Below are 25,262 nucleotides of genomic sequence, written 5' to 3' on the forward strand. Positions count from 1 at the left end.
ATTATTTTTATATAAACAACTCATTTCCATTTCCAGCTAGCTGAGTGCTCCTGCTGCTGGCAACTGAAGGAAGCTCAGCAAGGGCACAGATGTTGAGAACTGTGGTAAGGTAACTTCAAATGATTTAATGTCTGTACCGTAAGAGAAGTTAATTTATCAAGTGGGAATGAATTCAGAAAAGAACTTCTTATTTCTGCTAATAAAATATCTTCTTGCTAGAAACCTAGTTTCAGTTTTTCATGCAGGCAGCAATTTTTATTAATCTCTACCATTTGACTGACACATATTTCAATTTTCAGATGATTTTTCTGCAGTGCTGGAACAGTATATTAGCTGAAAAATACACTCTGGAATGTGAGTGTAAAGTATGCATCCATTATGCAGCAGCATCAAGGCAGAATTAGACTGCACTTTGAGATAAGATATAGTATCTGTCGCTCCTGTGAATGAGCCTTGATTAAATTAAATTCCCTACAGGGACAAAGGTTCAAAAGTTCCTGGTTTAATAAAACATATGGCAGAAAATGTGGGAAACAGTCAAGTATGTGAAGCATTAGCACTGTAAATGGTTCTGTTTCCCAAGTACGTGCATTTCCTCTGTACACAGCTACAAATACTTTGTTCTTAAATAACTCAGTGTTTGCACTACTCACAGAACGTGTGTGAAATATCCGTCAGTGGGCATAGGTACAGCTTTGTGTACACTTTGAGGAACAGAAATTTCAAGACACCACTGCAACTGGAAATTCTGAGGTCTTTTATTTAATTGAAATATATTTAAAAATAGAAGAGCCATATATTATTTACTTTGCTATTCAGTTCAACATAACTCTAGCCACATTTTCAGCCTTTAGAGAGCCCTTTTATCTTCTCTGGAATATTTCATAGATAAAGCTGAACTACTTGTAGCTTGGGAAGATGATGGGAGGTAATTATCAGAGTTCAGAATATGGTTTTCACATAAGCATTTGATAGTATTGAGCAAATATAAAACCATTACATAAACCAAATTTTATAGTATTATGTAAACCAAAATACAAAATCATTCCAGGTCCTGGAATGGAGGATTACCTGCTCAGAGACAGCACTAATGATCCTTGTGCAACAGTAGTTGGATGCATAAATGGACGAAGATGACAGAGATTTGGGGGTTTATCCATCTTAACTGAAACTGCAGCCAACTGTAGTGCATGTTGTTGAACATTTCCTGATTTTCCCATATTAAGAATTCAAATTGTTTGGTAATGTCTTCTGGGAAAAAAACCTAAATGTTTTGATAAAAGAAACAGCTCTTCAAACTATTAATAGTTTTCAATGACTGCTTTTCAAACTCGTTCATGTATCTGAATTTTTAGTCAAGTGGTTCAAGGAAAAAAAAAAGTTTATTTCTCATTCCTGCCAAGAGACAAAAATCCTACCCAGAACAACAACCACCACATAGAAACAAAATCCTTCCACAGACTTCTATTGAGACACAACACATCAAACACAAGAACCAAGTGGATAATTTTGTACACTTTTTTAATGTGCATTTCCACGATCTTTTTTCCATTCAATGAGTAGAGGAGTGCACCTTCAGAGGGAAGGATAAAACCAGCAGATTCATCTTCCACAGAAGAGCATAACTGGTCACCACATGCACTGTGAATTCTGTCAGGACACTGTCAGCACTAACAGGTCTTAATTGTTCTGACCAGCTTCCCTGGAACCACCCTCCCTTCCCCCCAGATCTCCTCAGTCCCCGTTCTCTAACAGGGCTTCCCAGGTGGATCCCAGGTTTATGTCATCACCTTGTCTCGAATCCTGTCTCATTCCTGCTGCCCCCGGATGGCCCTCTCCCGTGTCTGGGCTCCTGACAGATGCTCTCACAAACCCCTGGCTCTGCTCAGCCCAGCTGGTGAGGGCATTGCCTGTCCTGGAGTTACCCTTGGCCCCTGGCTCATCCTCCCTTGGGAGCAGCCCCACTGTCACTGTTCCCTGACAAACAGGACAAAAGTTTACTGAACTTACAGCAATGTAAGTTCTGGATAACCATATAGAAAATTTCCCAGCAATGCCTTTTTTTTAAGGTCCCTTCCAGTCTCAATTTTCCAGAACCTGTGAGGTGTTTGCAACAGCCACAACTGAATCTAAATTCACTGGTTATAAAGCTAAGGGATTTCAGGTTTTGTTGTTTTGGGCTTTTTCCCCTTCCTGAGTGACTCCAGGGTGTATCTGCATGGTTCTTCACAATTACAGCTGACACCTCCTCTTCAAAACTCTCTGGAATTGCTCTCTGCAGCAGACCTGTAACTGATATTATAACAAAATTTCAGTTAGCTGACAGCTTTGGCTGACAGTGGTGGTCCCACTAACTCAGCAGCTCCTCTTTAGCTTTTCTCACAGAATACAAGTGGATCTGCAGACAATCTGCTCTTGATGCCAGTAAGTGCATCTTGAGACTTTTCTATCTGCCACTAAGGTATATTCTGGCCATTTTCAGGAAAAAAAAGTAGACTAGATAAGCCCATATGGGATTCTTATAATATCTGTAACATTCCAGAGTAACAGATTTTGCTATTTTGCAAAATACCACTGCAAGCTTTCCTGTACAATGCATTTTATATGAGGCATGAATAAATTTCCTTGGTACTGAGATACCCAGCTGGGGTGTCTTAGGCCACAGCTTGTGTGACACAGCACCATGGCATCAACATGACGGCTGCCTCCGGACAAACATGTTAAATTAAAATAATCATGAGCACAAACTGGAAAATAAATGAGTTAGCTTTGTATTTGCAATGGAAATCAATCAGGGCACATGAGAGCTTTCACTTTGATGTTCTCCCAGATTTGTGTAATAGCTGTTTTGATGTTTGCTTGAGACGTGCCTCCGTATTTTTCCAGCCCTGTATCAGGAAGGTGAATAAAAATGTAGGAGCTGGCTCCCTCTTCTCCTTCACTTAAGTCTTCCATTGTGCATCAACACAAGGAAAGCAACCCAAAAGATACATTACTTCAATTAAAGAAGCAACGTACAGGCAATATGATGAAGTAGGAAATAAGCACTATGTGTACAGTCAGAGGAACTCTTCTGGTTACAGCTGAGCTGAATCGATATTTTATTGCCACCACCCACACACAAACACCCCCTCACCTCCCCAGAGCTGCTTGTTTTCACCTTTAGCTGCTGCCTCAGCCAGAGATCTCTGCCATTGGGTTTGGGTTTCATTTATTTATTCTGCTTTGAACAGGTTGAGATATGCAGGCTCTAAATCACTTGAGAATTGACCCAAATGGAAAAGAAGAACACTCTTTATAAGAAAAGAGTTGTTTCAAGCCAGCTCAATCTGTTGGAGAGTGATCAACCAGGCAAATACTTAAATGAATAGTACTGAGAGTTGAAATCTCTGTTTGCCTTGACATGCGGAAGGAGGAAGGGGTCAGGGAGATAAAAGATTTCCCTGAATCTGCTACCTGCAGCACAGCTTGTATCCCCATTCTGTAAGGCAAAAACCATTACCTAAAAGACAGAAATTAGGAGATTACCTTTATGGCACCATCTTTAGCTGTGTTATTCTCAAATGACTGAAAGGACTCATTAAATCAGTTTTAAGACACCACAAAAGAAATCAGCTCTACTAGTGGCTCAGCTCTGTCAGTGTGGGGTATTTCTGCAACCAAGAAGTTGAATCCAAGTGCTGCTAAATTAAGATTTAAGTTGCTTTAGATTATGTTTATTATCAGGAATTTGGTATCTGCTGGTTTAGCCTCTCCTTCATGAAGTGACATGCTTTTAAACTTGTCAAGGAAAATATCTGTCATTTTTCAAAAAATCTCTAAGAACTAACCCATCTGTAATTATTAGAGTTCTATGCTCTTCATCTTACTCCGCCTTCCATGTCTTCTTTGATGAAGTTTTCTCTAGTATTCATAAATAATTGACACTGTTGATGATTTTTCTTAAAGTATGACATCTATCAAAGACCTGAAGAGAATGGCAAAGATAAAATAGCATAGTATAGTTTCTTATCCAGAGGAGAAATAAAAAATTCCTATTCCTGAAAAAGCATGCCAGCTAGGATAGATCTTTTTATTACTATTATTATTACTACCCTCCTCTTTTATCTGTCTTCCTTTTTGCTTTTGTTTGTTTTTGATTTGTTGGGGTTTTTTTTAACAGGACTAAGGTTTGATCATTCCTGTTAATAACCACGGCAACACTTGAATCCTCCTGCGCATTTGGGGTTCTGGCTTTTGTAGAAATATAAAGTAAATTCTTCTCAGAAAGAATTCTCAGTAAAAATTTCTTCCTGGAAAAAGCTGTCAAACATTGGAACAGATTGCCCAAAGGTGGAGTCACCATCCCTGGAGTTGTTCAAGAAATGACTGGATGTAGCACTCAGTGCCATGATCTAGTTTTCAGGCCGGAGATCTACCAAAGGCTGGACTAAATGATCTTAGAAGTCTTTTCCAACATAAATGATTCTGTGATCCTGCCTGAAGGGGCTTCCTGCTAAATTTTTTGCCACTAAACTGAAAGGAAGGAGGGGCTGATTTTCCTGCCAAAGAAGAAAACTCACTCTTGTAAGTTATGACTTTGGCCTTCGAAAAATGGGCCAAAGTTTTTGATAAGGAAGCGTTCACTTTAGGAAGTTTTCCTAAAGTGAACGCCTCCTTATCAGTGGTCTGAGACCCACAAACCCACAGGGTCACTTTCCAATGCATCATGTGAATGCCCAAATACTGCCCACTAGCTTGGGCATTAAGGGTTTTGGTTTTTTTTTCAGAACAAAGGAGAAATATTTCTAGCTTGACCTTTGAAGACAGTCTAGGTATTACGTGGTATTGCTTTTCTTCTCTACTGTTTATACTGAACCAGATCGTTTTCATGACTAACCCTGTGTCTGGAAGTGAAGGGCTGACCTGTGTTAGTCCCAGCAAGAGTTACACTGGCTGCCAAGTTTAATCACACAGGTCCAGGCACTGCACACTGAAAAAGGAGAACAAAAGTTACAAGATCCATACACTCTACAAGCTCGCTGTAGTCTTAAGATTAGCTATGAAAATTTAATCTAGTCATCAAAACAGTAAGCAATTTCTTGAGAACATCACTGGCTTGGCTGGTAAAAGAAATGGTCAAATTATCTTCTGCAAGGTGTTCATCTTAGATGTACACTGGGGTTTAACTTGCAAAAATTAAAAAAAATAGCACTGTCAGATTGAGGTTAGTCTCTGCTAGTTGCTAACACTTCAGAGGAGAAAATAATTAAAAATCTATTCAAGAAGATTGGGCACACCTGCAAGATGTCTGTACTACTGTAAGTCAGGAATAAAAACCTGAAATTAGGTCGAGGGCAGTATTTGCAGGTCTATGAATGAAAAAGGACACAGACTTTGTACACTAAGACTGTAAGTAAGGTTTTAGAACTAAGGGCCCTCCTCTGGAATTAAAGAGGTCTAGCATTATGAAGGCAGTATTTTTTTCTGACTAGAAAGTGCTATGTTGACAAACAGTATAATTGTCCTTAGACAAGGCAGCCCCACTCCACTATATCAAGAAGGAGATATTACTCAGGAGGTGATGGGAGGGTTTCACTTGGTGACTTGTTTTGTTTTCTCAGCATCAATGGTGAGATCACTGTCGAATGCTGTGTCCAATTCTGAAATTAGAGCCTCCTGCCGGCACAACTTTCAACAAATCAGGAGAGTTGGGAGTAAAAGTCCTAGGCGGAGATAACAGCAGTGAACCAATAAACTTCCAAGGGAGAAAAAGTGGTTTCAATGAACGGCTAAAGTTTGGAGAAACAGAAACTAGAAACTAGCTGACAAAATAACTGGGAAAAGGCGGAGACAAAAGGAAAACAGCACCAAGAAAACCAAATCACAAATCAAACCATAAACCTACTAATAAAACAAAAAGCATGATACAACAGCCTCCGAAAAATACTGAAAAATTTGGAATGATGTCAGAGAAGAGCTCTGAGAATGACTGAATCTGGAAAGATCCAAGAAGGAAAGAAAGAAAAATTATTTGTATCAGTGTCTCTGTCTCCCTGGGAGCCCCCGAGGAACCCCGGCCAACCCCAATCCAGCAGACAGCAGGGGGACACTCTCCCGTGCCCCGAGGGTACCAAGGCAGCCAGGCTAGTCGCCTTTGCGGCAGAGGAGATGCTGGAGACATCGGTGGAGGAAGAAAGGGCTGACTCTTAGCAGGGGTTAATCCAAGGTTTTATTCAGAGCTCCTGGGAGCTCCCCACCTCAGAAGGCCTCCTGCTCAGAGTGCCTGGGAAGAGCTGCCAAGATTACATTTTAAAGGGAGGTGTGAACCAAAAAGTAGATAAATTTGCTGACCAATAAAGACCTTTCAGGGGTGAAAACTTAGGGAATGGACATTTGGGATAGCGTATGGAGTAGCACTTGGGGGGCTGACCTCTGGCCTCTGACTAATCACTCAATGACCTGGACCGAAAGTTCTAGATAGAAAGGATGGGATGCTGAGTGATTGTCAGAGAGCCAGGATGGGAACTGGGGGATGATCTCAACAAAGGAGAGGGATTACACAGGTAGAAGGAGGGGGTACAATCAGGGGTAAACCATTTGGGGAAAATAAGGGGATACTAAAACAAAACCATTATGAAGTATAAAAACACACTACACATAGTAGACTACTGAAGCTGCATACAGATAAACAAAACCAAAGGTTTGTTTTGTTTGTCTTTACAAAAAAACCCAAACCACACAACCAAAAACAACAACAACAAAAAAATACCCAAAAACCAAAACCAGCTCACTCAGGATTTCCCACACCAAGCAAAAGTTCAGTTGTTTCCACTCCCTGATGTTACCTCCAATGGGAAGCGTGGTTTTGTGAAGAAGGAGCTGGGGTGAGACCCGGGGGATCAAAGGCCAGGGCTGCTCAGCAGGGCAGGTGGGAGACCCAGGGCAGCTCCTGCTGGCCACTGCCTGGGCAGGGCAGGACACATAGGGCAGGTGGGAGACCCAGCTCCTGCCCGTCACTGCAGGACACAGAGGGCAGGTGGGAGACCCAGCTCCTGTCGGTCGCTGCCCGGGCACAGCTGGACACCCAGGGCCTGCCTGGCCCTGCGGCCATCCTGAACGCAGCACAGCTGCTCCCAGCACCTGTGGTGTCACACCTGGGCACAGGGGTAGCAGATGACTGCTCCAGCCGAAAGAAAAGGGTTCAGCTCTGTCTTTGTTGCCTTTTCCTCAGCCTTCCTTGCCCAGGTACTGCCATGGCTTGTGTCCAGGTGCTGAGCTGGGATGAAGCAGTGGCAAGGGAGGGCTTTGCCATGGCAGCCCCATGACAGGGCACAAGGACACGGGTGATTCAGGGGTCTCTCATGTTCAGGGTGCTGTCACCCCAAACAAGCTGATCAGTGAACAAGTGGTCACCTTTACAGCCCGCAAGGCTGGCTGTAAAACACCGAGCCTGACCTGACTTATGAAAGCCTTAAATCCGTAGTAGGCAAGTATTTCCTTCACCTCTGGAAAAGGTGGATTGACTTAACGGCATTAACTACAGACACAGCTGCCTCTCAGGCGCCTCGGTAATCCCCTGGAAAACACTGCAGAGGGCGAGGCAGATGTGTGCTGCCTGGAAATTATCAACCACGTGTTGGGCGGAACAGCAGCGAATCCCAAATTGTGCTGGCGCGACCGGCAGCGTGAGGCACTGCCGCAGCTGGCTCAGAGCTCGCCCAAAACCGGTGTAAGGGGGCTGCCCTGCATTGCCTCCGGGTGTCCTTTCCCAAAGGCGGCTCCTTCCCACGGCCGGCAGCCGCTCCGCCACGAGGTGGCGGCGCGGGGCAGCGCTGTGGAGCCGGGCCCGCGGGGACCGCCCTGCTCCGGCCGCCCTTTTCCCGCCGGGACCGCCCTTCTTCCGCAGGGACCGCCCTTCTCCGGCCTCCCTTTTCCTGCCGGGCGTGCCCTGTTTTTGGTGGCGGTTGTGTTGTGGCCCTACTCGCCCTCAGTACGCAGCCGCCCGCGGGAGGGGGAGCCGGGCCCGGCGGAGCTCGGAGCAGGGGCGCTGTGTGGGCTCGGTAGCTGAGAGGGCTGTGAGCTTCGAAGAACAGAATCACGGGGTAGTTCGGGTTGGGTCTGAGATCACCCGCTCCAAACCCCCTGCCAGGGCAGGGTCACCTGGAGCGGACACGGGAACGTGTCCATGTGGTTTTGGAATGCCTCCAGAGAGGGAGACTCTGTGCCTTCTCTGGGCAGCTGCTCCAGTGCACTGCGACCCTTCGTGCAAAGTTCTTCCCGATGTTGAGATGGAATTTGTGGTTTAGTTTATAGCCACTGCTCTTTGTCCTGTTGCTGGGCACCACTGAGAAAAGTCTGGCTCCAACCTCTTGGCACCTCTTGGATATATTTGTATGTATTGATGAGCTCCCCTCTCAGCCTTCTCCAGACTGAACAGGCCCAGCTCCTGCAGTTCTCTCCTCATAAGAGATGTGCTCCAGACCCATCATCAGCTTTAGTCAGATGGTTACTGACCTATAATTATTTTTTAAAACTATTTAGAGTACTGAAGATGTCAGATTTGTGAGGCAATAACACTCTTTTACTATGGTGCCATTAGAATACTGCCTCAGGGAGATGCAAATATAGAGAGCTAGCTTGTGTAAATTCCTCATGGTAGTGTATTTAGCTGGATTAGTCCTTTAAACAAATCTCCTCAGGCTTAAGTTTTAAATTAAGATAATGAGCAGTCCTGCTGAAGTTGGAGAAATAGAGAATTTGGTATGGAAATTCACTGAATCAGGACTAGCCTGTATATTCAGCCTCTTTAAAATGTTTTCTCCTTGGAACATGGGTGGAAAAGAGGTGGAAAACCTGGTTTACCTTCTTTGGGTTTTCCCAGTGTGCGTGTACCCATAGCGTGACAGGTCAGCCTGCCAAAACGTGTGAGAAAAAATAGTAAAGATGCTGCCACAAGATATGGTTCTGCCTCAGCATGACCTTAGATATTTGTTTGCTTTAGCAAAGTTCTGCTCAATACAAATGAAGGTCTGAAAGGGATAGAGGTATTAATAATTTATGGTAAATCTGTTATTGATGGCAAGAATAGCAAGTTCTCTAAAAATGAATGCAAGCCATGATGTTTGTCTCAAGGATTCTGTTACTCAAGCTGAGATAGCAACAAAGCACTTTGAAGGTTAATTATGGACCACATGATGGCAGCAACAGGTGAGATGTGGTAATCATGTCATCACCAGAGATGCTTTAGAGACTTACATTTCTAAAGGTCTATATTTAAAAGATGAAGGGAGATACTGCGAAAGCTAGGAAGTGGTGAGAGAGAAAGCATGAAGAAAAACTCACCTAGTGGGCAGTTAGAAGTGACTCTTGAGTCAGTGAAATACTGCTTGTCTAGCATGGGGCATTTCATTTTAGCATATAAACAAATTCAGGTGTCAGAATGAGTTTAAAAAATAGAGATTAAACAACTAAACTTCATTCACTTTTGGTTGTTAAAGAGAATATATGGTGATTTACAGTGACTATTAAAAATTACCATATTATTTTGATGGCTTATATATGGTGCTAGCCCTTTACTGCTGACCAAAATCTGAATTCTGAAGATAATTTTAGTCAGTTTCCTGTGATGAAGGAAACCTTGCCACATGTTGGATGGAGCCTGACTAATTAAGAAACTGCTTTCAGGCTCTGCTAGAAGATCAGAGATTGCTCTTGATTTGCATCTTAATAAGAAATCATTGATGGTGTAAAGAGTTCCTTTGGTTATTAAAATATGACCTGAATATTACAACCTGTTACAGGTAAGTGTATGTTGATATGGAAGTGGCACAGAGAGGAAAAATCCATCACACTTTTCTATTTTTGAGTTGTTTCCAGTTCATACCGTCTCTGCAAATTAAATTAAGGGACTCTAACATTCTTATTAAATTTACTGGTCAGGAGCTGAGGAACATTATTAAGTGCTTGCATTTGCTGCTTGAAATACGGCAAGAAGCAAAGATGTGTAAGACACCAGTAAAGAGCAATTTTATGCCTGGTGCTTTCAAGCTCACCTCTTTAGGTACTATTTACATGTCATCGCCAGTCCCTCTTCGTGTTCTTCTTGTCACCTGCAGAAGAGGAGACACAGCACAGGCAGAGGGAATTAAATAATAAAAGGGATGAAATTCAAATGTGGGAAGAGGCAGAGTAATAATGAGATTTTATATAATGCTCTTTATCTTGAGTACTTCTCAAAGCTGAAGTGAACAGTAACTGTAAATGAGGTGTTGCTTCCTTCCCTAGCTCAGAAATCCCCAAACTATGGCACTATTAGCTGTCAGTCAGACTGTGCCATAAACCCCTAATCTGTCTCTGAGGCCCTGTGCATGTGTTGGGTGCTGAGGGCAGTGTTACTAAGAGGTTACTCATGCCCTTCTCTCACATGATGTAATTAATACGGAACAAGTGACTCCAAAACCTAAGAGCAGCCAGAGTGGAGTAATTGTGGATTGTCCCAAATCTCAAAGAATGTGTGAGTGGATGGTGTTAATAGCCTGATTATGTAGCAGCAAGGGTTTAAACATAGATTATGAGGCATATAATTTTACTCCTTAAGGGGCAACTAATTTGACAATGAGCACCCTTTGTGGGGGAAGGTGGCTTTCTAGAGGAGCTGTGGGGCTGGCCAGCTTTTATTTCAGGGAGCACGTAAGTCCTGTTGGATGCTCAAGTGTTCATGCCTGATCTGTAGTGCTCTGAGAGCATTTACAGGCACGCTGACTCAACAGGATGTCTCTGATCTTACTCTTCTGCGTCTGTAGCAAGATTTGTATCAGATGTTACAGGCTGACTCCTTAGAAATCTTGCATAGCAGACATTTATGTTTCAGAGGGATGGCACTTGGAAAAATCAGCTCCAAAAACTTTGTTGACCTTCTGAGAGCTGTGTTAAATGACCTGTATTAGGACAGAGAACCAGCAGTAATTGTGTGCTCAGTTTTAGCTGCCCAAGAAAAGGTGCAGTCATATGGGTACACAGAAAGAGTCTGAGAAGACTATTCCTATAAAGTTTTATGGTTTTAAAAATTTTCCTCTCTGGTTATTGATGAGATCCACTTTAGAAGGTTGTAGTTGTTGATAACATAATTTCTGTTCAGTAACACTGTCTCAATTCTCTCACTTTCAGAGATTCCCAAAACACAGTTGTGCCTAATACTACAGAAATGTAATTATGTGACAATTTCAGAGGAGGTTCAACTTTATTTGAGCTGAATAGCTGGAAGAATTAGATACTTCGTGATTTGCAGAAATGTTCCTGAGTTCTCCTAGAGGTTTTTGGGCAATTTCAGAGGAGGTTCAGCTTTATTTGAGCTGAATAGCTGGAAGAATTTTAGATACTTCATGATTTGCAGAAATGTTCCTAAGTTCTCCTAGAGGTTTTTTTAAAAAAATCATGTGATAGCTGCACAATAAACTAAATTATTATAACACCAGGAATCAATCAGAAATAATTTCCAGATAGAAGGAGACTGTATATATGCAAATATCCTACAAGATGTTTCGTAACAACCTCTTCAAAATTGTAATTTGCAACTTGAAAGGCTAAATAATCTGATTTTCTTAGAAATGTATTTTAAATGCCTCTTGATTTGGAGCAACTGATCCTCCTAATTTGAGGGACCTTTTCAAGTCTGGACTAATCCCCATTTCCTTTTTAAAACCAGAGAGAATGTGTAGGAGTTGCCACTGTGAAGATGCATTATCATCTCAAAAGCAGATGTTAAGAAAGTATTTAGAAATAATAAACTGGAGTTATCAATACTTGAACTAGCTTTAATTTAGCCATTGAAGTAATGGAAGTGGCAGTGCAGTAGTATGATAGGAATAATTGGCTCTCAGCAGGTAAGTTGGGTAAAATTCTGTTCCTTGCTGCCATGGATGGCCTTTAATATAAACTTCTTACACTTGACCAGCCAGTTTCAGGTTAATTGGCTATCTCAGCTGCTTGTTCTAGCTAAGTTCTCTGTCTGAAAACTGCTCGAAGTTGCTGGCCTAAAATGGTTTCTGGATCCTCTTTCTTCTTCATTCCAAAATAATAGTAATACATGCTCATTCATAAAGCAAGACATTTTTCTTTTAGGAGCATGGCATTTAAATGCTTTAGTCCAAGCCTGTCTTGTATAAAAGTTCAATTCCCATACTTTAAAACCCTGCCTTTTTTCAGCTGAAAGAAGAGATTCAGATGTTTCATCCTTGAGATCACCACCTCAATCCTCAACATTGAAGACCTCTAAAACCAGCAGATTAATTCCTTACTGTACCAGCTGAAGCAGAATAAGTTAATTATGGTGCCAATGTAAATAACCTATTTTAAGACATATATTTTATGTCAAATGATCCCTAACATTGTACTCAAGTAATAGTCAATTACTGCTATCGAGAGTGTTTACCATACTGCAGTGTGTAGTGGTTTCTTTTCCATGTGCTTAGGAAATAGGTCCAAAGATAGACATTCACATGAAAAATGTCCAGATTTTTATTGCTGTGCCATCTGTGCTGAATAATTCTCTAGTTTCTGGTTTTCATTAATGGCATCATAAAAACTTATGACAAAGAGGAGGTAAATAATCACAAAATTATTTCTGCAATGGCTGAAATCTGTAAATTTGTCAGATGATATGTATTTAAACATGTATTAATACATTTAAATATATTTAAACATTTGTCTCAAGGACAGTTAACATTTTTGAGCAGCGGTTTGAATGGAAGGGCAGGCCACAAATGTGGCTGAGAAGTGAATGGACCAGTCTGAGCTGTACTGTTCAGATAATATGGTGCCTATCATATTCCCTCAGAGCCTGCTGATTTTAAATTCTTCAAACATCATTTTCCTTTTCTTCTATGTAAAAGTGAGGAAAAAACTGTATGTGTGCATATTATGTGTGTGTCTAGAACAGCTTAGTGGAAACCTTAGTTCAAGAAATGAGATTTTAGTGAGAAATTTTGTTGGTATGGGATGAGATTTAGTCATCCACTTTTACAGAAAAGGCTTCCAAAGTACAAATCCACTTCTTGGAAAAGTTATTTTCCTTGTCATGATCATTTCTGTTAGGAGGATGCCATGATATATTTGTAGCTTTCTTTGAATTCAGGAAAAAAAGTTTATATATACAGGATTGCACTTATTTATAAAGATCCAAAATATTATTGTACGTGTTTGGGAAGGGATGGCTAGATCTCAGAATTTTGATGGCACCATCATTACTTTTCGTTTCAGCAAAGTGTCAAGAAGGGGTTGTGTAAGCCTTAATTATACCTATTAATTTCATTTCTCTTTCTCATTTGTTTCTACTTAAATAACTAACAAGAGTTAAGTACAGTTTTAGAAATTCTTATGAAAATTTGAAATGTTTGCCATAGTCTCTGCAATGTTTTTTCTATAGGTGGAGTAGTGGAGAAATTACTTTTTAAAAAAAGAATGCTTAAAAAGATCAGTGCTTTGTAACCGAGGGTGGGACAGAGCCCAGTGCAGGGAGAGAAGATTCTTCTACAGGAACTGCCTGATGTTGTGTAACAATCTGGAAAATAATCTTGATTGTCTGTGGGTCTTTTGCACTCAGAGTTTGGAATTTGGATTTCTAGGTTGTTTAATGATAATGCTAATTACGCAAAGAGGGTACGGAACAGGTAGACTTATAGGTTTCAAGAGGTTTTGATATTATTTTTTGCATAAATTCTGTGGTGTTGTGTTGCTGAAAAAGCTCAGAGTATTTGGGCCATAAATTACTGTCTGTACACTGCCTTAAAGAGTGTACAGTGAGCTACAGGTTGGGGGCAGAATGGCTGGAAAGCTGCCTGGCAGAGAAGGATCTGGGGGTGCTGGTCAGCAGTGGCTGAACATGAGCCAGCTGTGCCCAGGTGGCCAAAAGGGCCTGGGTCAGCAGTGGTGTGACAGCAAGACCAGGGCAGTGACTGTGCCCCTGTGCTGGGCACTGCTGAAGCCACACCTCAGATCCTGTGTTCATTCAGTTTTGGGCTCCTCACTACAAGAAGGGCATTGAAGTGTTGTATATAGGTCCTTCTTGTAGGGAAGGTTTAGATCAGGTGTGAGGAAACATTTCTTCACAGAAAGGGTTGTTTAGCATTGGAATAGGCTGCCCAGGGAAGTGTTGGAATCACCATCCCTGGGGGTATTTAAAAAAGATGTGTAGATGTGGCACTGAGGGACATGGCTTAATGGTGGCCTTGGCAATGCTGGGTTAATGGTTGGGCTCAAAAATCTTAAAGGTGTTTCCCAACTTTAACAATACTATGATTCTGTCTGGGGAAGAATTGACCAGATGGAAGTCAAGCTAGAACCTGTAATACCAGTTTTTATCCTGAAGTCAGGTACTTCAGACAGTTCTAGACACCTGAAAACAAGATTGGTAATCTCTCACATTTGCTAATAAAGAGCTCAGTGTTCTGGACTAAAAAGATTGGAGCTCCTGGAGGAGTCCCTCTCTTATCACTCTGTAGCAGGAAATAGCTGACTAGATACCATTTCTTGATCACAAGCGAGGTACAGCCATTTAAAAAACCTTGAAATAACTCCACAATCAAAAAAACCCCAAGGATGCATTTATAAAAAGCATCAAGAGTACTGCATTTGATATATTTTATTCTGTGTTAAGGTATGTCATTAAACAAAAAGGTTACAAAGGTAAACACTGTCTCAATTTTAACACCATAGTTACAGAGAAGCCTTCGACTGATTTTCTCTGCCATCCCCCTTTCTAATTTTACAAATGCCTTCATTTTGGAAGGGGGAGGGGACAGAGGCAATGAGAAAAAAGAGATGTGTCTGCAGTGTCTGGCTGCTGGGAAATAAATATATCCTATTGATTTCTCCATATGCTATATTTCAGCAAGGTGACTGCCTTTTCCCTGTCTGTTGATTAAAAAGTTTTTGTAGAGGCAGTGAAGGCCCAGCCTTGCCGTCACCCTTGTCTCACAGGGTTTATGCAGAGGGCAGGATCAGACGTGGCTGATCTCACATCTTGTCCTGCTCTGAGTTGTAACATCATCACAGCTTCAGAGCACACAATGTGTGGGACCAGTGAGTGTCATTGCCTGCCTTTTCCTTTGAGAAACCTGGAAATATCAGTGTGTCCAGTTCTCTTCTTCCTTGTTTGGGCGCAGTCTTCTGTCCCAACCTTGAATGTTGCCATAGAGTTTCAGAAAGCTGCTTCATGTGGAAATGGCCTGGCCTCTCCTAATTACAATAGCTCCTTGTTCTGCTGCCAAGAAAATAGCATCATCAGCTACTTGGATTATACAAAATATTACAGAATAAAGACAATAACAGAAATGCACTGTTATTTTTCCTTCCTTATATCCTGCCTTGTGACAGGAATCCCTCCCCCTGCTCAGTTCATTGGTTAACAATAAACAAAGATGCTTTTAACAGCTGCCTCTGTCCTCTGTGGAGAGTAATACACTAGAACCATGATAGTATTTAAAACTGGCTTACCATCATATTTTGTTTCTTTTTAGGAAACTTCATTTGACGTACAACATCTCCTAAACAGAGATGATACCCTTTTCTTGCATCTATGTACAATGGAGCATTCTACAACCCAAATATTAAAGAATAGCTTAAATAATTTTTTTAACCGTTTTATTAACAGCAGAGATAATTGTTCACTGAAGAGATACACTGTCACCACAATGCTCCAGAAGTGAACAGAAGTTATAGTTTAACTTGGGGATTTGGGCTTGCTTCTGCCTTTCATTCCTATTAAAAGAAGGCATTGTTTCTCAGTGTTTTTGGAAATTAAGTAAATGTATTTGGCTGAATATCAAATACTGATTTATTAGAAACCTTTTTGGTCCATGGGAAATGCTTTGAGGAAAGGATAAGGACTTCAATTTCCCTAGCTATAGGTCACTAATTTTGGTCAACAAAATTAAGATTTGAATTTCCAAGGATCCCTTTAGTACTCCACAAAGAGGCAGTGGATCTCACAGGGAATTCCTGATCAGAAGTCTATTTCAGGTATTGTGTGCCACCCTTCAGGGGAGGCTTGTGGAGGGGAGGAGAGAGAGAATTGTCTCAGACACCCTTTGCAGTATGCGAGGGGTGGACGTGCCTTGGTGGTCCCCGTTTTTCAGTGCTGGAGGCTGGCTGGGGGCTCTCCTGCCAGGCTGCCATGCACAGATGGAGAGGGAGGTGCCAGTTTCCACCTGCTGTTGTGCCCTGTCTCTTCCAGAGCTGCTGCAGAAAGCATGGTGAGTTGGAACATCTTGTGAGCCCAATACCTGAACTGGGGGCCACGAGTTCACAGCTACCTTTTCTTTGGGGTATCAGTCCATCCCTTCTCTTCTCTTACAGTTTCTCTGTTAACACCTGTCTTTTGTTTTTTAAAAATATTGTACAGGAGGTGTCTGCCATTTTGGGGTGAGATATTCTTGCTCATGCTTACAGCAAGCACATTACATGACATTAAGTTCTGACTAATGCTGTGTTCCAATTGTGTTTGTCAGCTGTGGGTGATAATGTCTGCATTCAGAAAGCACCGACTCTGCCTTTGCACATGAAGAGTTGGTCTCAGGAACATGCTCCAGCACTGCTGCCCCTCTGCCCTGCCACGTGCTGTGCCCACAGCTTCCTCAGGCTGCCCGTGTGGAGCCTGGCCACTTGGATTTATGGGAATGGAGCTGCTCAGCTGTTTGAAGTAATGGGTGCATATTCATCCATATCCAGGATTCAGATATGCAAAACATCACAGTTTTGGATCTACCCAAAACTGCACTTCAGTCATCAAGAGGCTTTGAGGTGCACTGACTGATTTCGGCAATTCTCTAGGTGGGCACTGAGCTCCTGCATCTTTGTGATGAAATTCATGCAGTTCGATGTCCTTTTGCACTGCACTGCTCCATCTTCTTAGTTTTTATTCAACTTTTATTCAAACAGGATGCTTTAAGTATCTGGATCTTGCAATTCATTGTCTGATTCTTTAGTAGTCATCATTCTCACCTGATAAAATTGCTCAACTCCTTCACAGCAATTGAGACAAATAAAAACTCCTTGATTCTGAAACTTTGGTGGGTACAGAAGTCAGAAGGATACAGTCTCTTCTGACTGTAATGGCTGTGTTGTTGCTTTTGCTGTCAGCAGTGTTTATTTTTATTAATAGATACTACTTTTTGTTCTCGTTTAGCCTCGTAGACTAATGTTTAAAGTAGCCGAGAATCAGATTTTACCTAAAGAACATTTCATTTATTGAAGGTTATTTGAAATTACTGGTATAATTCATGTATTGCAACTTAGCCAATAACCAATAACCTCATCTTCTTTCTGTGCAATTCCAGTTCTGCATAACAAAGAGAGGGCCCTATGTATCCAGGGGAAACTGAATCACTTAAGCAGAAAATAAAGTCTGTCAAAACACTACATAAATGCTGTACATGCATCTTTTTTTAATTGAGTTGGGTAAGTGGAGAGATTTCCAGTGTATTCTGAATGTCTAATCCCTGGACCAAGTCAAAAAATGATCTGTCACTCGTCCAGCTAAAATACAAGTCACAAGTCAAACAATTAGTCCTTTAAAAGAACAGTGAATATTTGTAAATTGGTGATGGCTTTAAAGCTCCTTAATTCAAGTCATCTCATGAATTTAGTTTTTTAAGAAATGCTGCATCAGGAGCTTCACTGCCACCCTCCCCACAGAGACAGAACCTGATGTGCTAAAGTAAAGGCAGACATGAAAAGGGTTTGAAGTCTACAGAGCTAAGCAGAGATGTGCCTGTATCCAAGAGTAGCTCTTGTGGTACATTTGGATAAGCACATGCAAAAGACCTCCAATATTTCTATCTTGTAATGAGTGCTTTAAAAACCTCCTCTCATAAAGAAAATACTTAAAGGGAGGTGAAGAAGCTTCTTAGTGATTCATTTCAGTGGGTCACTGCTCTGCAGTGGTTCTCTAAGCTGCTATGGATTTTAACATTTCCTTGAGCACAGCTGGGTTTTCTTTTTTCCCTGGCATTTTTCATTCAGATATAAATAGTTACTAGAGCAATATTACCAAGAATATCTTTAAAGAAATAACTGATGAAGCCATAAAAAAAAATCCTGAACTAAAGCTTTCCAGAATGACTGCTGTCATTTTCATGCCTCTTTTCTGAGTGCTCATGAGTCTGTCTAGGAACTGTAAATTTAGGGAAAGAAATAGAAAGGTGTATGATGAGTACAGCAGATGGGATTCGTGTATCTTTTTAGAGATTCTTTTTCTTAATGCAGCATTATTTCTGTCAAAATTGAAATGCTTTGAAAAATCTGCTAAGTTGATGTAAGTCTGTTCAAAGGAGAACTAATAAAGCATTAAAAAGTCCAGCAAAGAATATTTTGACCATTTTTACAAAATTTTTAAATACGAAATGTATTATTTAAAAGAATAAAAGAAATTAACTTCTAGGAAATATTTTGCAACAACAGAACAATAAAATATATTTGGTTTAAATGGGAAAAAATTGAAATTGGGAAAAAAAATTCTGTGAAACAGAAAATCCAGTTCCTGGCCAGGTCTGTTTAGTGACAATTTCCTAAATCTGCAAATACTTTTGATTCACAGAATCATGAGTCATGACTCTGTAAATACTTTTGATTGATGGTTTTAAAGGGAGAGAAGATTCTTAAATGTCAACTCACAAATGCACGTGGATTAAGATCTCCTGAGCCACCTGCTTGTTTTAGTGGGGATGGCTTGATCATTGTGTGGAAGCCCTGTTCCACATTTCTCGGAATGGTGCCTCAGCACTGAAGCTTAGTTGTGCTCTTCTCTGAACACTGGGTGAAGAGATTTTCCCAAGCTGTAAATATCAATAGCCTCAGACTAATTATGCTTTTGCAGAGCATAAGGCTCTCAATTACCTGAAGTGTAGGCTGCTGTTGTGCAAGAGAAGGGGGAATGTTTGGACTGATGGGGTTTCTCTTCCCAAGTTACACGTGATGAAGCCTGGCGTTCCTGGGGATGGCTGGACACCTGCCCATGGGAAGTGGGGAATGAATTCCTTGTTTCACTTTGCTTGTGCATATGTTTTTTTCTTTCCCCATTAAACTTTTATCTCAACCCACACGTGTTGTCACTTTTACCCTTCTGATTCTCTTCCCCCACCCGCCTGAGGGGGAGTGAGCATGTGGCTGTGCTCTGCTCAGGTGCTGGCTGGGGTTAAATTTCTGTATATTTTAAATTTGGTATTACCTTTGAAGCCTAAAGAACATGTCAGATAAGCTCTTGCCACATCTCACATGTCACCATGGAGTGCTGCAAGAGAGGTCTCACTGGGAGCTGGCCAGCATTGGCAGTGGAAAGCTGGGAAACTGTTATTATAAAGACCAACTTCATAACTGGAAGAAGTGTTGGTGGAGGCAGAAGCTTTTAGTGAGAAGGAAGCAGAGCCCATTCATTAGCTCTTCTTGCTATGTAGAAATTCAAACATGAAATAAAAAGGACTAGTTGTACTGTGCAACTCATCTCTGTGCGATGAGCATTGCACCATGCTTTGACTATAACACCCACCAAATGTAATAATCATCTATTGGCCAGATTATCTTTTTCCTCTGAGGAGTTTGACCTATTTCCTGTTGAAACAGATTTTTCTTGTGTCACATCCATGCATTTCCCACCACTCTGTAAGCTGAAGAAGAAATATAGTCTGAAAAATTAATTAGCCAGAGTTCTCCTATGTAGGAGACCATGTAGGAGTGTGTAGATCTTAGAGAAGTATCTGTCACCAAATGAACATGTCTGTGCTAGTTCTAAATGCCCTTCAAGCTATGTCTGAATTATTTGTCTGCTCAAATGAGTTACTCCTTCTTGTGGGTGGACTCAAGAATCTTGTCCTTCATCTTAATTTGTATACAGCAGATTCATGGCAGAGTAACTTAGTCATATGAAGGAATGCAGATAACACCTCCCTTGTACACCATGCAGAGCTGTTGTAAGCCAAGGAGTTGTAGAGGTAACAGACTAGTAAAACCAGGCCTGGGATGCCTACCAAAACAATTGGGTTGCAAACTCTGCATAGTCAAGTTAAAAATCTAATTTAGTTATTTGTATGGGTTCTTAATCATACATGTAATGTATACAAGTTCACATTAAAGTTAGAATTAATTACATCTTTCAACTCATGCATCTAAATGAACAATGCTTTGCTTAATGTAGCTTTGTTTTTATAAATATCCTCCCATTATGCAGCAACTGAATATTCCTGTTTTACTGTGGCTTTTGTGTGTGGGAGAGGCACTCTGGAAACTAAATATATCCAGTATTAATTAAACTATGCATCTCGGAAGGACAGCAGGATAATTCTTCTTCATAGTTTTATAATGAGATTTGTCTGAACATGAAAAAAGCTCAGCCAATGCAACATTTTTAGTTCAATTTCAGATCTATCTTTACATCGGTGAGAGTGAGCAACAACTGGCTCCTGTATTTTACAACCTGGTACTTAGAAAAAAAGACCATTTTTGAAACTGAGTTTAGCAAATACTCAGAAAACAGGAAGAAACAATGCACAGGGAAAGGGGAAATGGAGAACAAAACATGGAGGAAATAGTAGACATTTTTGGCACCTAAAGAAATGGGAAGAAGAGAAATGCTCATGAAATACGAATCTGAACATGAAAGTTGCTGAATCCCAAGAATGATTTGCAGTATGTCAGATCCAAATTTTCCTTCTCTGTTATGTTTCTCGCCCTGTTAATGCCCCACATATCCCACATTTGATGGTCTTTTTGCTTACCTCCCTTCCTCATGCCCCATATGAGCCAGAAAACTTACCCTGGCTCCCCTTGAAGCCCACAAAGCTGGCATATCCCCTGTTTTGTGCCACGAGCTGTTTGCAGAGGTTGCCATCATCCAGGATACAGCTGGTGGCTCTGATTCAGAAATGCTGAACACAAGGGACGGATTTTGCTCTCAGCTGTCCGCAGTAACCATGGAAAGGTTTCACTTCTGCCTTGGATTCAACAGAATCCAAACCTGGAGGTATTGTTAACTGGATGATGTGAAGTCAACGAACTAGAATTTTCCCACTGAACTACTCTGCTTACAAATGGGAGAAGTCCCCAGTTTACTTCACCTGTCACACAGGTACCCTGTTATTCATAATTTGTGTTTATTCCTTGAACAATGCAGCTTAGCCACTCTCACAGCCCAAGGACAAGGAGGGGGACAGCCTTGCAAATTGTGCTGAGGTTGTTAAGAGGCATAACCTCTCCAGCTGTTTTGTCTGTCCTGCCCCTTCCACAGCTGGCCTGCAGGGGTGGAGCACCTGCACGTGGCTCAGCACAGTGTCTTCTTCCTTGGCCCAAACCAGCTTTTGTCAGCACTTTAAAGAAAATTGCTGGACTTTGCATCTGAGTCATGTACACAGCCCCAGCAGCTGCATTTTTGTGGGGATGGTTTTCCCTGGCAAACATGTGATAGCAAATTGTGAAGGGCCTAGAAACAGAAGGAGGAAACAAATAATGAATTTTCAGAGACTTCTGGACTTTTTTCCATATTTCAGAAGTCAATTCTTAGCCCCATATAACAGACAACAGACTTCTATTACAAACATGCTGAAGCAAATGAAAAAAATATGTGGCAAGGAAGTACCAAAAATTACAAATATATATTTTGCAAAACTGCCTGTAATTATGCAAAGTAAATTTTATGCAAAAAGTGGCGCCACCTAAATGGCAACATAACATATGCACACATTCAAGAAAGACAGTCTTTTCAAACAAACTATTGCCACAGTCGTGCAGTAGCTTGAGTCTTTAATTGCAAGTTAATGTAATTAGTAAAATGAATTCTTTAATGTGGAGATTAGGGTTTTTATGTTTTTCACTACCAAGAGATTCTGCTCTTCCAAGCTGAAAGTAAAGAGACATTATAGGAAAAGGCAGAGGTACCTCCATGTGTGACAACGTGACAGTAGTTTTGCTGCAGCTTTCCACGTGGCAAGGTAAGAAATCCAGTTTTAGATGGCTCAGTTACCAAAGAAACAGGCCTATAGTTAAAGTCTGATAATTTCTCACCTTAGACACAAACAGTAACTTTTGCAGTTAAAAGCAGTAAGAACACCAATAGTTACGGTTTTCTCCAAATTACGCTCTTTTCTGTGTTTCCTGGCAAGTAGAACTGGTCTCATGGCATTGGGCTGCAATGCTTTGCTGCACAGCCAGAGAAAGCAGAACTGTTCCAGCCATGGCAGCTTATATGTGCTCTCTGCTCTTGTACCACGATGCATTTTCTTCACACAGCCTCCCCAGAGAGCTGGGCTGAAGTTACAGCACTGTGGTTCAGAGTGAGACTGCCTTAAAGAAGAGGGTAGAAGTTTATATAGGTTGCAAACCCAGATGTCCATTATCTAGTTGGTGCAATGAGCCGGCTTTGTACTGCTTGTGTTTTGAAAGGTTCCAGAAAAGTGCATGGAAGGGCTTTCAGATGTGCTTTTAGTTGGTGCAGGTGCAATGATAGCTACGTCAGAGCCAGAAGGTGTTGCAACTTCCTAAGCAGTAATAATAGAAGGGTTGATGCCATCCACTTCCCTAGTTTGTCTTTTCCTGCTTTGTCATGAGGGTGTCAGTCTGGAAGGGCTAGAAAGCGGAAGGCTCTTCAGTTTTGAAATACGTGCAGTTGTAAGCAGCCAAGAAGGAAATGCTTGCCTTGACAGAGGCAGAGTGCTTCCCTGCAGTCTGAGTGACAAGCTGGGGTCCAAGCTCCACTACACAGAAGGGGGGAATAGTGGTTTTGAAAGTTAAGAGTCTCAGTGGGCCTTTATAAGTTCTCCTGGTCATCTGTGGCAGTCTTAGGGATGTGACTGTCAGTAAAAACACAGCATTAATGAACCTGAGTTTAGATCACTTTAAAAAATATAGCAGGCGTGAAGAATGGATAAAAATTGAATGTAACAGAAGCAACATTGATTCTGAGAAAACAGATTCCTTCATCTAGAGTCTTTCTAGATGAGTCATCAAATCCATGACCATTTGAGTCAAACTGACTTTACAATTCATAAAACCTGGTCTTAAAGTAAAGATCCCAGAGCCAAAGTTTTCCTTCCACTAAGTTCACTTAGTGAAGATCCAAACTCATGTCATTGTGTGAATTAGTAAATACACCTTTTGAACTTTACACAAAGATGTTGTTGTCTATTACCCACATTGACCCACATGTCTCCTCTGTGGTGACCACTAAAGAACAATTTGAATTATTTTTTATCACATAGCTGAAAGAAAAAAAACAACAACAACGAAACTCCCATATCATACAGATGTGTTTACCTGAACTTTTCACCTTACTGTAGATACACAGGTGGTGGGATGGGTAGTCCTGAGTCTCTTGTCCTGTTTCTCTTGTTCTGTCACCATGTGTGTGGAACACGTATTTCCAGTGCAGCATTGTAACTTTTTGACAGGCCATGAAGGTGTGTTTGCAAAGGCTCCCAGTATGGTAGAACACTTCCCAGGCTGCATTCTGCACAGCTTCCACACCAGTCACCTGCCTAACCTGCTGCAGAGAGCTGCTTGCCCACATAGTGTGGGGTTTTCCCACAGTCCCTCTTGTGATTGTGTCCTTCTACAGTTAATGCTTTGCCATCCCTGAGCTCTGTTTAGCCATTCCATCTCCCAGCCTTGGTTAACAAAAGTAGAGTGAGCCCTCAGAATGCACAGCTTTGCCCACATTTCTCTATGGACAACTAAATTAAGTGTATGAGACTTCACGTCCCTGTAATGCTGACCAGCTACTGCTTATAAACCTCTGTCTCTGCCTTCACACTTAGCTAATCAGTCTCCATCTTTGTCATGTGATAAACTATTTTACTGTCTCAATTTTGTCCATTTTATAAAGAACACTTCCTTTTAGTTATTGCCTTTGGAGATTTTCTTGTTTCATTGACTCTCTGGAATACCATATTGAGCTTGTTTTAAATTGCAAAGTGTGCCCATGTGTAGTGTGCCTCAATGAAACATGCATGAACTGCTGTTCCGAGCAGTTCCTGCTGTCAGTCCTTGCACAGTGTTTCTGAGGAGGCCGCTGCTCCCAAGTTCCCCAAAAGCATTGCCTAATGTCACCACTTCAGCTCCTGTCTCCATTTTAAGCCATGGAGTCTCCCTCTCCCAAGTTAACCCTTGCTGTAGCTGTTCAGCACTGAGTCCTAGCTGCTCCCTCACTCCTGCATTTTGGTTCCATGGCAGCAAGGCTGACCCTGAGGATGGTTTTCTTTGGAAACATTTACCAAATCTGCAATAGTGTAAGAAGCTGAATAAAGTTTTACCAGTGAATACTAAAGATGATCAATGAAAATTCCCTATGAGAAGCAAATGCCACTGGGGATCATTTCCCAAACAGCCTGACTAATGCAATTTATGACCCGGTCTCATCTCCTCAGGCTCCTGTTTAGCTAATGTGTCATCCTTTCAATCTTATGTTTCACCCCAGCTGTCCCTGTTTTTACATTTAAAGGCTTTGCATCAGCTGTGCCTGATAGTGTAGTAGTAAAGGTCACTAGGCTGACTTTACTATTAGGTGGGTTTCATTTTTATATACCAAACGTGATGAGGAAGAGTCACAGTCAAATCTGTTGACAAGATCAGCTTTAAATGCTGAACATATTAAATGACTTTGCTTTCAGTTGGTCTTCTCAGGACAAGGGGGACTGGAAATCTCATTAGAATATATAAAGTGACAGATTTTGCAGTGCCAAGTATACTGTTGGAGCCTAATATTGTCCCTCATGTGAATATACAAAGAGTAAAGTTGCATATTTATTTGGAGGCTGGCCTACAGCTGTGTCTAGAGCAGTCATTGACAACAGCCACAACCACCCTCAATGCATCTCTAAGAAGGTTAATAGCAATAAAGGGGTCTTAAAGGCCTATTATATAAATATATATATAAATATATTGATTAAATATATATATTTAATCAATATATTATATATATAGAAAATATATTAATTAAATATATATTTAATCAATATATTATATATATATTAAAAACTGCCTTTTTCTTTCTTTATGGTAGGTAACCTCCCCAGAGTTAATTATTGAAATTAAAACTTTTTGATCACCCAAATGAGCACTATGCTCAGATGAAACAAGTCAGATATGTCAGGCAAAATGGTCTGCAACTGTCAGCATTCCTCTGTACCTTTAGGTAGGCTTGCTGATTAAAACCATGACAAGAAAATAAAACAGGTTTTTTTGTTTTGTTTTTTTTTTCCCTTGTGCCTTCTGACTTACAAAATTGCTATTGTTACAGTCAG

At 41.1% G+C, this 25,262-nt stretch overlaps 1 long non-coding RNA gene across 1 annotated transcript; it reads left to right on the top strand.

The window, feature by feature from the left end:
- Positions 1-7,963: 7,963 nt before the first annotated feature.
- On the top strand, positions 7,964-17,533 carry LOC120504058. Its single transcript, XR_005627911.1, has 3 exons — positions 7,964-8,373; positions 12,187-12,318; positions 16,488-17,533. It is a non-coding gene; the product is annotated as an uncharacterized LOC120504058 (long non-coding RNA).
- The last annotated feature ends 7,729 nt before the right edge of the window (positions 17,534-25,262 follow it).

This window comes from Passer montanus, unplaced genomic scaffold (genome assembly GCF_014805655.1).
Source record: "Passer montanus isolate IOZ18808 unplaced genomic scaffold, ASM1480565v1 scaffold28, whole genome shotgun sequence".
NCBI classification, from domain to species: Eukaryota; Metazoa; Chordata; class Aves; order Passeriformes; family Passeridae; genus Passer; species Passer montanus.